Consider the following 10183-nt stretch of genomic DNA (forward strand, 5'->3'; position numbering starts at 1 on the left):
GAGGGACCAAGCCCCTCCACTCGGGCGGGGGGGAGAGCCAAAGACTGAGCCCCAGTGGGGGGAGGGCAAAACCAAAGCCTGAGGGATTCAGCCCTGGGGGGGGGGGGCTCAGACTTTTGGCTTCAGCCCCAGGACCCAACAAGTCTAATGCCAGCCCTGGTGACCCCATTAAAACAGGGTCACGACCCACTTTGCAGTCCTGACCCATAGCTTGAGAACCACTGCTCCATGCTGAGGGGGGAGAGTTTTCCTGTTGGTGTAGTCAATCCACTTCCCCAGGAGGTGGCAGCTCTGTCATGGGGAGAAGCTATATCAGTGGGGGTGCAAGCTGTGGTGTTTACCACATTTAAGAAGTTTAATCAAACCCCATTTTTAAAACCACCTGTGGTCTGGGAATGGCAAAGGAGCTCGATGAAGCAGGGTCTGTCCTTCAAAGTCCTGGAGATCACGATTCCATATTCCTGTTGTAATGGGGGTATAGCTCAGTGGTAGAGTGTTTGATTGCAGATCAAGTGGTTCTTGGTTCAAACCCAAGTGCCCTCTTAAAGAAAAGAAAAACATTTTCATTTCCATTCTCCATTACGTTCAGGAGCTCCACCATACGAGGATGCTTGAAATGAATGTGAACACTCAACATTTTGCTGTCCAAATGCATAAAAACCTAGCAAACCTGTCCATCAGCTGAAATCAGTTCCAATCCTCTAAGTGTCTAGTTTATGTTTTCATCAATTAAACAAAGGTATCATTCCCTGAAGCAGAGCACAAGTTTGAAATACAGGCAGCATAGAGCTAATATTCATAATGTCAACTACAAAAAAACGATACACATCTAGAGATAGCATCATTATAATCAGCCAATCAGAACCTCTCCATAGATCCCTTACACGACCACTTCTCTGTAATATTGGCTGCAAATATAGAACAGTGGTCGCAACGGTGATCTATACAGTTACAGATTATGTCAATAACGTCACAGGAGGTGACACGGCATCAGTGAGACTGATACTGGAATACTGCCTCCAGTTTTGGTGTCCTCGTTTGAAAAAGATGTTGTGAAATTGGAGCTGGGGCAGCAAAGAGCCACCAAATGTCCTGAGGACTGGAAAAAATACCTTCTAGGGAGCTATTGAAAGAGCTCAACCTGTTTAGCTTATCAAAAGAAGATTGAAAGGTGACTTCACTGAACTGTTGAAGTGCCTTAATGGAGAGATAAGATTGGGTATTAAAGGGCTCTTGAATCGAGCAGAGAAAGGCCTAACAAGAGCCAATGGCTGGAAGGTGAAAAGAGACAAATTCATATTACAACTAAGGCACAAAAATTCAACAGCGAGGATGATTCACCACAGGAACAAGCTACCAAGGAAAGTGGTGGATTCTCCATCTCCTGATGTCATTTCATGAAGACTAGATGCCTTTCTGGAATGTGTTTGCCTCAAAAGTAGCTCTTGTGTCCTACAGGAGGCCTGTGATATGCAGGGGGTCAGATTAGATGCTCTAATGGTCTCTTCTGGCCATAAAGTCGACTCATTTCTGAAAAACTGAGTGTAGCATTGGGAGCAGTGTCTGATGTTTCCCTGTCTAGCCGGCTTGCTGCCTAGAACGAACGCTCCTTGAGTGGGGTGATCCACAGGGAGTAGCTCAAACCTCCAAAGTGCCTGGCCAGGGGCAGGACATTAGCCCAGCAAGGGAGGGGTGCGGCAGTGACATCACAAAGGCCTTTGGCAGGACCTCAGCCTATTGGTCCAAGGTGGTGGGGAGGTGGTGACCTCACAGAGAGATGCTGACATCAGCCAGGCAGGACAGGGGCGAGGGGCCAGGGAAACCTCAGAGACCCCTGTGGCTTTGCTCCAGCAAGTCTCCTTCTCCAGGTCTCTCTTTGAGGACTGAGGGAGTATTCGGGTTCACGGACGTGAGCGCCAGGAGGAACCTCTTTCGAGTTTTCTCCTTCCCTTTCAGTGATTTTACTAGAAAACAGCCGTCCCTGTTTAGAAGGTAAGAGCCTCCTGGAGGTTTGAAACCTGTTCAGTCTGATCCATGTGGTGACAGTTGAATTCTAGGCATGGAAAACATGAACTTAAGGAGGCAGAATTTTATTCTGCACCTGGGATTTTGTCCCTTAGAATCACTGGGGACATTGGGGTTTGTCCTTTTTGTTTCACCTTTTGTCCTTTCTCCTGTTCCCCTCTCAACACCAGGAGAGGGGTGTGTGTTGCGGGAGAGTGCTCAAAATGTGGGGCTGAACTAGTGCTCGGGCAGTGATCCCCACCAGTGACCTGGGCCATCCTTTGGGCTCTCTGGTGAGAACCCTCAGCCTCCCGTCCTCAGTCTGTACCCTGATTGGCTGAGCAGGGAGTTATTGACAGGGAGGAGACTCAGGTCCTTGTTGTTCTCTTTTAAGACCAAGGAAATAAGTCAGAACCAGTTCTATGTTTGATGAATTTTGCTGCTTCTGGGCCAAAGCCGCCTACTCCTCGGGCACATTTGTCCCCCTCTCCACTTTCAGCATGAGGTTTCAGCTACCATACTCCCTCCCCCTCCCTTTCCTGTTGATAGCAGCCAAGGGAATGCTGGGAAATTTGGTTCTTTCCCTGCTCCAGGGCTGGCTCTATAGACAGGGAGCTAACCAAGGAACTACAGCTCTCAGGGCTCCCTGTTGGTTCTCCGCTCCCAGGCTCGATCCCTGCTGGCTGCCGCCCCTGCAAATGGGCTACTCCAGGCACCTGCTTACTTTACTGGTGCCTAGAGCCACCCCCACCCTGTGCCCCTGACCGGAGCCTGCATCCAGCACCCAAACTCCATTCTAGAGCCTGCACCTGACTCCATCCCAGAGCGCAACCTCTCAACCATCCTACACTCCAATCCCCTGCCCCAATCCAGGGCCTGCACCCCAGACCTCCTCCCCCAACCCAAACTCCCTTGCAGAGCCTTAGGCAAGTGTGGGGAAGAGTTCGGGGGGGGGGCAGGCTCTGAGTGGTCTGGGCACCACCAAAACTTCTACAAACCTGCTGCCACTGATACTTGGAGGGGGGATGAGGAGGCGAGTGGTGAGTCGGTGGCTGGAGGGGGGCGCCATTTTCAGTATTTTAATGTTTGGTACTGCAGTGATCGACTGCTGTGTGCAGTAATATAGTGACCCCTGGGGGGTCCATACTCGGGGGGGGGGGTGAGGAGGTCAGCTGCGAGTCGACGGATGGAGAGGGGCAAATCTCTCAGATTCAAAATCTGGGACAGTGTCTGTTGGTCCTTTTTGCTGCTTTTCTCTGGGCTGGGGGTTGTCCCAGTGCTGCACAGAGGGGTTCCCACAGGAAGGTGCTTGCTCCTAACCCCTGAGGCCGTCAGTATGTCGGCTCTTCTCTAGCCAGCCCACTTGCCAGATCTGATTGGCCTTGGTCGGGCTCCCAGCCCCTCTCCAAGGGTTGCAGCTGTCTGGAGGTGCTGCCTTCCTCAGTCCCACCTCATTCACTCCACAGGGCAACTGATTACAAAGTGGGGGGAAGATCTTATTCTACTTCTAGCAAAAAGACATTTTTCTATTACCTTAATTACACTACCTTAGGGGCCCCCTATAACATATTACCAAGGTTCAATACAAAGTCATAGGCAAGTTATACAAAAATGCATAATGCAGAGATTTAGCTACAACTGCACTGAGTGACTGCTGGGTGCAGTGATATGGTGACCCCTGGGTCTTTGAATGAGGCTTTATACTGGGGGGCAGGCGAGTCGGAGGCGAGCGGGTGGGCAAGTGGCGGGTGGGCACAGAGGTGAGCAGTGAGCCAGCAGGGGCTCTAGGGGTGGGCAGGGGGGTTTCTGGCCGGGGAGGGAGGAGGTGAAAGGAGGCGAGTGGTGGGTAGGGGACTGACTAGGAGGAACGCAGCAGGCCAGCGGGGAGCTAGGGGTTGAAGAGGGGTGTGATGATGGGGACGAGCGGGGAGGGGGCAGGTCCTATTTTACTGCTGTGATCTGGTCACCCTATGGGTGCCATTTCTTCCCCCTCCCCCCAACCTTCCTTTTTGGCCCACACCTGTTTTGGTGGGGCGGCGCTGGGGAAGGAGGGTTTGTTTCTTTGGGGCGGGCAGTGCTGGGGACGTTGTTTCAAGGGGGCTGGGTGGCACAGCGGGGGAAGGCACTTTTATATTCTTGCTTTGAGTGCAAAAATAGCTAGTTACGGCTCTGGGACCCCACATTGCGCTAGGTGCTGTACAATCCCTGGCCAACACTGGGACACCCAGGGGGTTCCCCTCAATCTCCCTGAGCCTCTGCAGCCCAACTTCTTCTAACTCCATCTGGATCACACACACACACACCCTGGCAAAAAAACAAACCAAACTGGGCGGGGCAGCTCCTGGGGGCGGGGCTCTGGCACAGCCTGGGGGCGAGGCTCTGGCACAGAGCAGGGGCGGGGCTCTAGCACAGGGCAGGGGCGGAGCAGCTCCTGGGGGCGGGGCTCTGGCACAGCCTAGGGGTGGGGCAGCTCCTCGGGGCGGGGCTCTGGCAGAGATGCGGCTAGTTCCCACCTCAGAAAGTCCCTGGCCCGGTGAGTGTGGCAGCTGCAGCCTGGGTTGGACTTGAAGGAGCCAGGAAGGGGCTGGAGCAGTGGGGGGCTGGTAGGAAGGAAGCAGGAAAAACAAGGAAAAGAGCCGTGGGGCAGCTCCTGGTGGCCGGGCTTTGGAAGGTACCAGACACTGCTGGTGCTGCTGCCTCCAGTGTGCGCTGGGAGCCGGGGCTGAGCTCCGGGCTGCTGCTGCGGCGCCAGAGGGGCTGCTCCAGGGACAGACTTTCACTGAAGCACTTTCTGTGCCCATCCGAGGTGAGGCAGCCCTGGGTGGGCAGAAGAGAGACTCCACACACAGGTCCCAGAAGCTGAGGGTCTCGCAGCCCCTGGGGATCTGCTCTTGGGTGGGGTCTGGACAGCAATGAAGCCCCTGCCTAATGCTGCCTCAGGTGTAGTGTGAGAAACTGCTGTGTGTAGGAATTTGCTACTTATGGTGCACTGAGCATGTTCACATAAACTGAGCATGCTCAGTAAATCTGCTGAAGCCATTTCCCTTCACCCTGCCCTTTCTCAGGATCAGATTCTGCAGATTGCTATTTACAGGGTGTCATAAACGTATAGCTACAGGTAGCATAAAATACCCTGTAAAGGGTTAAAAAGCTCAGATAACCTGGTTGGCACATGACCAAAAGGACCGATAAGGGAAGAAAATACTTTCAAATCTGTGGGGGAAGGTTTTTGTTTTCGTCTTCCTTTGTTCTCTCTGGGTCAGCGAGGAACCAGGGCATGGAAAATACATCTCCCTAAGCACATGGCATAGAAAAACCTTAGAGTTCTGTCCATAGGCAGGTCCCTGCAGACCTTGCTGAGTCACAAGGCGTATCTGCCTTCTCTCAATGGGTCGATTGTGTAGCTGATGGTTCTTAATGGGCCATTAAGCAGGCTAGGCAGAACTGACACCAATTTGTCTGGCTGGGGTGTTCCCTGGAAGCAGAGCACAAGTTTGAAATACGGGCAGCACAGAGCCAATATTCATAACGTCAACTTCAAAAATGATTCACATCTGGAGATGGCATCATTATAATCAGCCAATCAGAACCTCTCCATAGACCCCTTACACGACAACCTTTCTACAATATTGGCTGCAAATATAGAACAGCAGTCGCAACGGTGATCTATACAGTTACAGATTATGTCAATAACGTTACAGGAGGTGACACGGCATCAGTGAGACTGATACTGGAATACTGCCTCCAGTTTTGGTGTCCTCATTTGAAAAAGATGTTGTGAAATTGGAGCTTGGGCAGAAAAGAGCCACCAAATGTTCTGAGGGCTGGAGAAAAATGCCTTCTAGTGAACTATTGAAAGAGCTCAACCTGCTTAGCTTATCAAAAGAAGATTGAAAGGTGACTTCACTGAAGTCTTGAAGTGCCTTAATGGAGAGAAAAGATTGGGTATTAAAGGGCTCTTTAATCGAGCAGAGAAAGGCATAACAAGACCCAATGGCTGGAAGGTGAAAAGAGACAAATTCCTATTACAACTAATATTCAACAGCGAGGATGATTCACCACAGGAACAAGCTACCAAGGAAAGTGGTAGATTCTCCATCTCTTGATGTCATTTCATGGAGACTAGATGCCTTTCTGGAATGTTTGCCCCAAAAGTAGCTCTTGTGTCCTACAGGAGGCCTGTGATATGCAGGGGGTCAGATTAGATGCTCTAATGGTCTCTTCTGGCCATAAAGTCGACTCATTTCTGAAAAACTGAGTGTAGCATTGTGAGCAGCGTTTGATGTTTCCCTGTCTAGCTGGCTTGCTGCCTAGAACAAATGCTCCTTGAGTGGGGTGATCCACAGGGAGTAGCTCAAACCTCCAAAGTGCCTGGGCAGGGGCAGGACATTGGCACTGCAAGGGAGGGGTGTGACAGTGACATCACAAAGGCCTATTGCAGGACCTCAGACTATTGGTCCACGGTGGTGGGGAGGTGGTGACCTCACAGAGAGATGCTGACATCAGCCAGGCAGGACAGGGGCGAGGGGCCAGGGAAACCTCAGAGACCCCTGCTGCTTTGCTCCAGCAAGTCTCCTTCTCCAGGTCTCTCTTTGAGGACTGAAAGAGTATTCGGGTTCACGGACGTGAGCGCCAGGAGGAACCTCTTTCGAGTTTTCTCCTTCCCTTTTCCTTATTTTACTAGAAAACAGCCGTCCCTGTTTAGAAGGTAAGAGCCTCCTGGAGGTTTGAAACCTGTTCAGTCTGATCCATTTGGTGAGAGTTGAATTCTAGGCATGGAAAACACGAGCTTAAAGAGGCAGAATTTTATTGTGCACCTGGGATTTTGTCCCTTAGAATCACCGGGGACATTGGGGTTTGTCCTTTTTGTTTCACCTTTTCCTCCATCCCTCCCTCCCTCCTTTCTCTTCTTCTCTTGCTTATTTTGTTCTTTCTCCTGTTCCCCTCCCAACACCAGGAGGGGGATGGGTGTGTGTGTGTGTGTGTGCGCGTGCGCGCGTTGCGGGGGAAGGCTCGGCAGCTCCCACTGGGAGGTCCACCCAAAAATGTGGGGCTGAAATAGTGCTCAGGCAGTCAGGGCCGGATTAACCTTCTGTGGGTCCCAGCACCAAACATATTTGTAGGCCCCTATGTAGTCACTGTGGGCTCCGAGTGTGGGCCTGGTGGGGCAGTGCCATTGGTGCCATAGCATACCCGCTACTGAACCTCAGAGACATTTTTCATTTTGATCACACACCCCTACGTGACTGTACGCATTGCCATACACAGCTCCCTCAGCCCCCGCGTTTTCTTATTGAGCTGTACAGCCATGTGGGTTTACCAGTGTCCACAGTGAGCAGAACTTTCATAGTGATCAAGGAAACTCCCCACAGATTTATCTCCTTCCTCATTCAGACCTTCTCTAGCCATGTCTCCAGTACCCCCCATGTCACCAGTCACGGCATGTGGTCCTAGTCTCAGCTCAGAGTTCTAAAGCCAGCAGATACCTGATCAGTTCTGACAGATCCCTCCCTCAGCCCCCGTCCTGCCATGTGAGCCAGCCACCTGCAAACACCATCTCCCCAAAGTCAGGACTTAGCCCTTGGGAATCTGAAGCCACCAGCCTCTCTCCCTCTGCTCCCATCTACATGCTAGTCTGCTACCTGGTCACCACCACTTCTCCCCATGCTTGTTTCTTTTCCACTTTGGACATGCTCCCACCCAGCTGGAAGCTCCCTCTGCCAGCCTGACCTGCTCCCTCTTTCCCTGTTCCCCCTGACATTCCTGTCCTACTGGTGACCTCTGTTCCTTGAGGTGAACTCCAGTGTCTTTAGCTGCTCTAGTTTAATGGCCCCAGTAGTCACAGAGCCACCTGCAGCTTCTCTGGCTACAGCCATGGGGCCAGTTCCCAGAGGCCAGCCTTAGCCAGCTGCAGCTACTAGCCGCAGGAGGGGTGGTAATGCCAGGGCTGAGCCTGCTTGAACCTTGCAACGTTACTGACAAGGCTTGTCTGTGTTCTTTTGTTTATCTCATTGTTAGGTGTTAGAAGTATGAACTGTTCAATAGGTTCCATTAGTTGGTTAATAAGATGTTTATGAAGTAAATCACTGGCTTTAAAATAAGATCCAATCTGGAGCATATGAACTATTGACCCCTGGACTCCATCTCTGAGAGGGGACTTGTTTACCATCAGGACACAGGCTCAAACCAGTCCAAACCGGTTTTTCCCGCCAAAACCAGCCCTCAGCGTTCCATCTCCTCAGCACTTTTCCCGCCACAGAAGTGATATAAGGACGTGCTCAGCGCCTGCGCGGGGCCGTCCCCCCCAGCGACGGCCCCTCCACGGTCGGGTCTTCCCAGCGCTCCCGAGCCGGAGAGTGACGAGCCCCCTCGGTCCCGCCGTGAGACTGAGGAACAGGAGGCCTGTCACCCCCATTCCTGCCGTCCTGCATCCCTGGTGTCCAGCCTCCCACGGAGCCCCCCGGGGAGTGAGAGACCCCGGGGGGGGGCACTGGGGCTGGGCAGGAAAGTGACTCTGCCCCGGGGAACCTGGGAGAAGCCTCAGAGCTGCCTCAGCCCCAGTGGAGCTGCAGCAGGATCTGCCCCCGGCACCGCTGGGATTTGGGGGGCAGAGACTGGGGCCTGGTGGGGGGGATCCCCTGTGGTGTGGGGGGGGATGGGGGGTGTCAGGCAGGGAGGGGAGAAGCTGGAGTTGCGGGGGGGGGGAAGGTCAGTGGGACGCGGGGGGGGGGGGGTTGAACTGTCTCTGTGCAGCCAGGAAATTCCCGGGGGGGGGGGAAATGGCGGGCGGGCGAAGGGGGGAGGTGAGTTAATTGGATCCTGTCCCTGTTTGTGCCACTTGCCTCTCGCCCCCGATACAAATTCTCTCTAGTTCTGCCCCTTTTCTCTCTCAGTATCTCACACGGGGCTATAAAATCTGGGGCGATTCCCTCCCATCCCCTCCAATGATCAGCTCTCCCGTCTCCCCCGATTACCCCCGTTCTCCCCATGAGTCTCAAACGTTAGTTTAAAATCTTCTCTACTGAGGGGCATTTTCCCACCCATTTTATCTGCAGCGATTTGTCCTTGTTCAGGTGGGAAATTGTTGCCCTGAGTCATTCCCCAGCACATGGCTGCCCCTGGAGTGGGGGTGGGATGGCTCAGTGGTTTGAGCACTGGCCTGCTAAACCCAGGGCTGGGAGCTGACTCCTTGCGGGGGCCATTTGGGGATTTAGTTGGGTTTGGTCCTGCTTTGAGCAGGGGGTTGGGCTAGACACCTCCTGAGGTCCCTTCCAACCCTGATATTCTAGGAGATGCCGGGTCTCTGCCCGGGCAGGGAAGGGAGGCGCACGTGTCCCCCATGGGGACTGCCCAGACCCCCCTTTCCCAATCCCAGTTGCTGCCCCCTAACTACCAACACAGTTGCCCCCAACCATCAGTTGCCAGTCACCCGCCTGTCCCCCACTGCTGCCCCCTTCCCTCATCCAGGGACCTTTCAGCTCCCCCTCCCCCTCCCTTGCCCTTTTAATCAGCTCCTCAAAGGGCTTCCTGCTGCCCATGGGAATGGTGGGGGTGGGGCAACCATCACTTTGTGTTTATGTATTGGACAGTCGTATAAAATCCAGTCCAACAGTCCCCCTTTTCCACTAGTTCGTTAACAGCAATATAAAATCCCCTCAGATCTTGGTGTTTTTCTCTCATGTTACCAAATACGCAGTTTGTGACACATTTTCTTTGCAAATCTCCAAGATTCATATAAAATAACCTAAATGTTTGCCCCACTGCTCTCTAGTTGTCTATTTCTAATTGAATATGCCCTGAGATTTCCCCGTCTCTCTAATTATAAAATACCAAGAAAATCTCAGATTTACACCTTTTCTCAGATTCTTGAACCTGGATATAAAATGTTTGCAAATGTTGCCCATTTCCTCTTTATTCATTTATCAAATATTGATGTAAAACACTCAGATTTTGCCTCCTATCGACAACTGATATAAAATCCCCCTGATTTTCCACTTACCTCTCTATAATTTGCAAAATGGATCCAAAATCTCTCAGATTGGGAACTCTTTCATTTCTGAACGTTGCTCTCAAAGCTCAGGTTTTGCCTCTTTCTATGTCATTATCAAATGTCAGTTAAAAATCCTCTCGTGTTTGCGGCTGTTCCCCGTGTTTCTAAATCCCAGCAACTTCTTCCTTC

General features: G+C 52.3%; 1 non-coding gene across 1 annotated transcript; it reads left to right on the forward strand.

Annotated features, from left to right (window-relative positions):
- The first annotated feature begins 471 nt into the window (after positions 1-471).
- Positions 472-543, forward strand: TRNAC-GCA. Its single transcript has one exon. It is a non-coding gene; the product is annotated as a tRNA-Cys (tRNA).
- The last annotated feature ends 9640 nt before the right edge of the window (positions 544-10183 follow it).

Source organism: Mauremys mutica, unplaced genomic scaffold, assembly GCF_020497125.1.
Source record: "Mauremys mutica isolate MM-2020 ecotype Southern unplaced genomic scaffold, ASM2049712v1 Super-Scaffold_100191, whole genome shotgun sequence".
Classification (NCBI taxonomy): Eukaryota; Metazoa; Chordata; order Testudines; family Geoemydidae; genus Mauremys; species Mauremys mutica.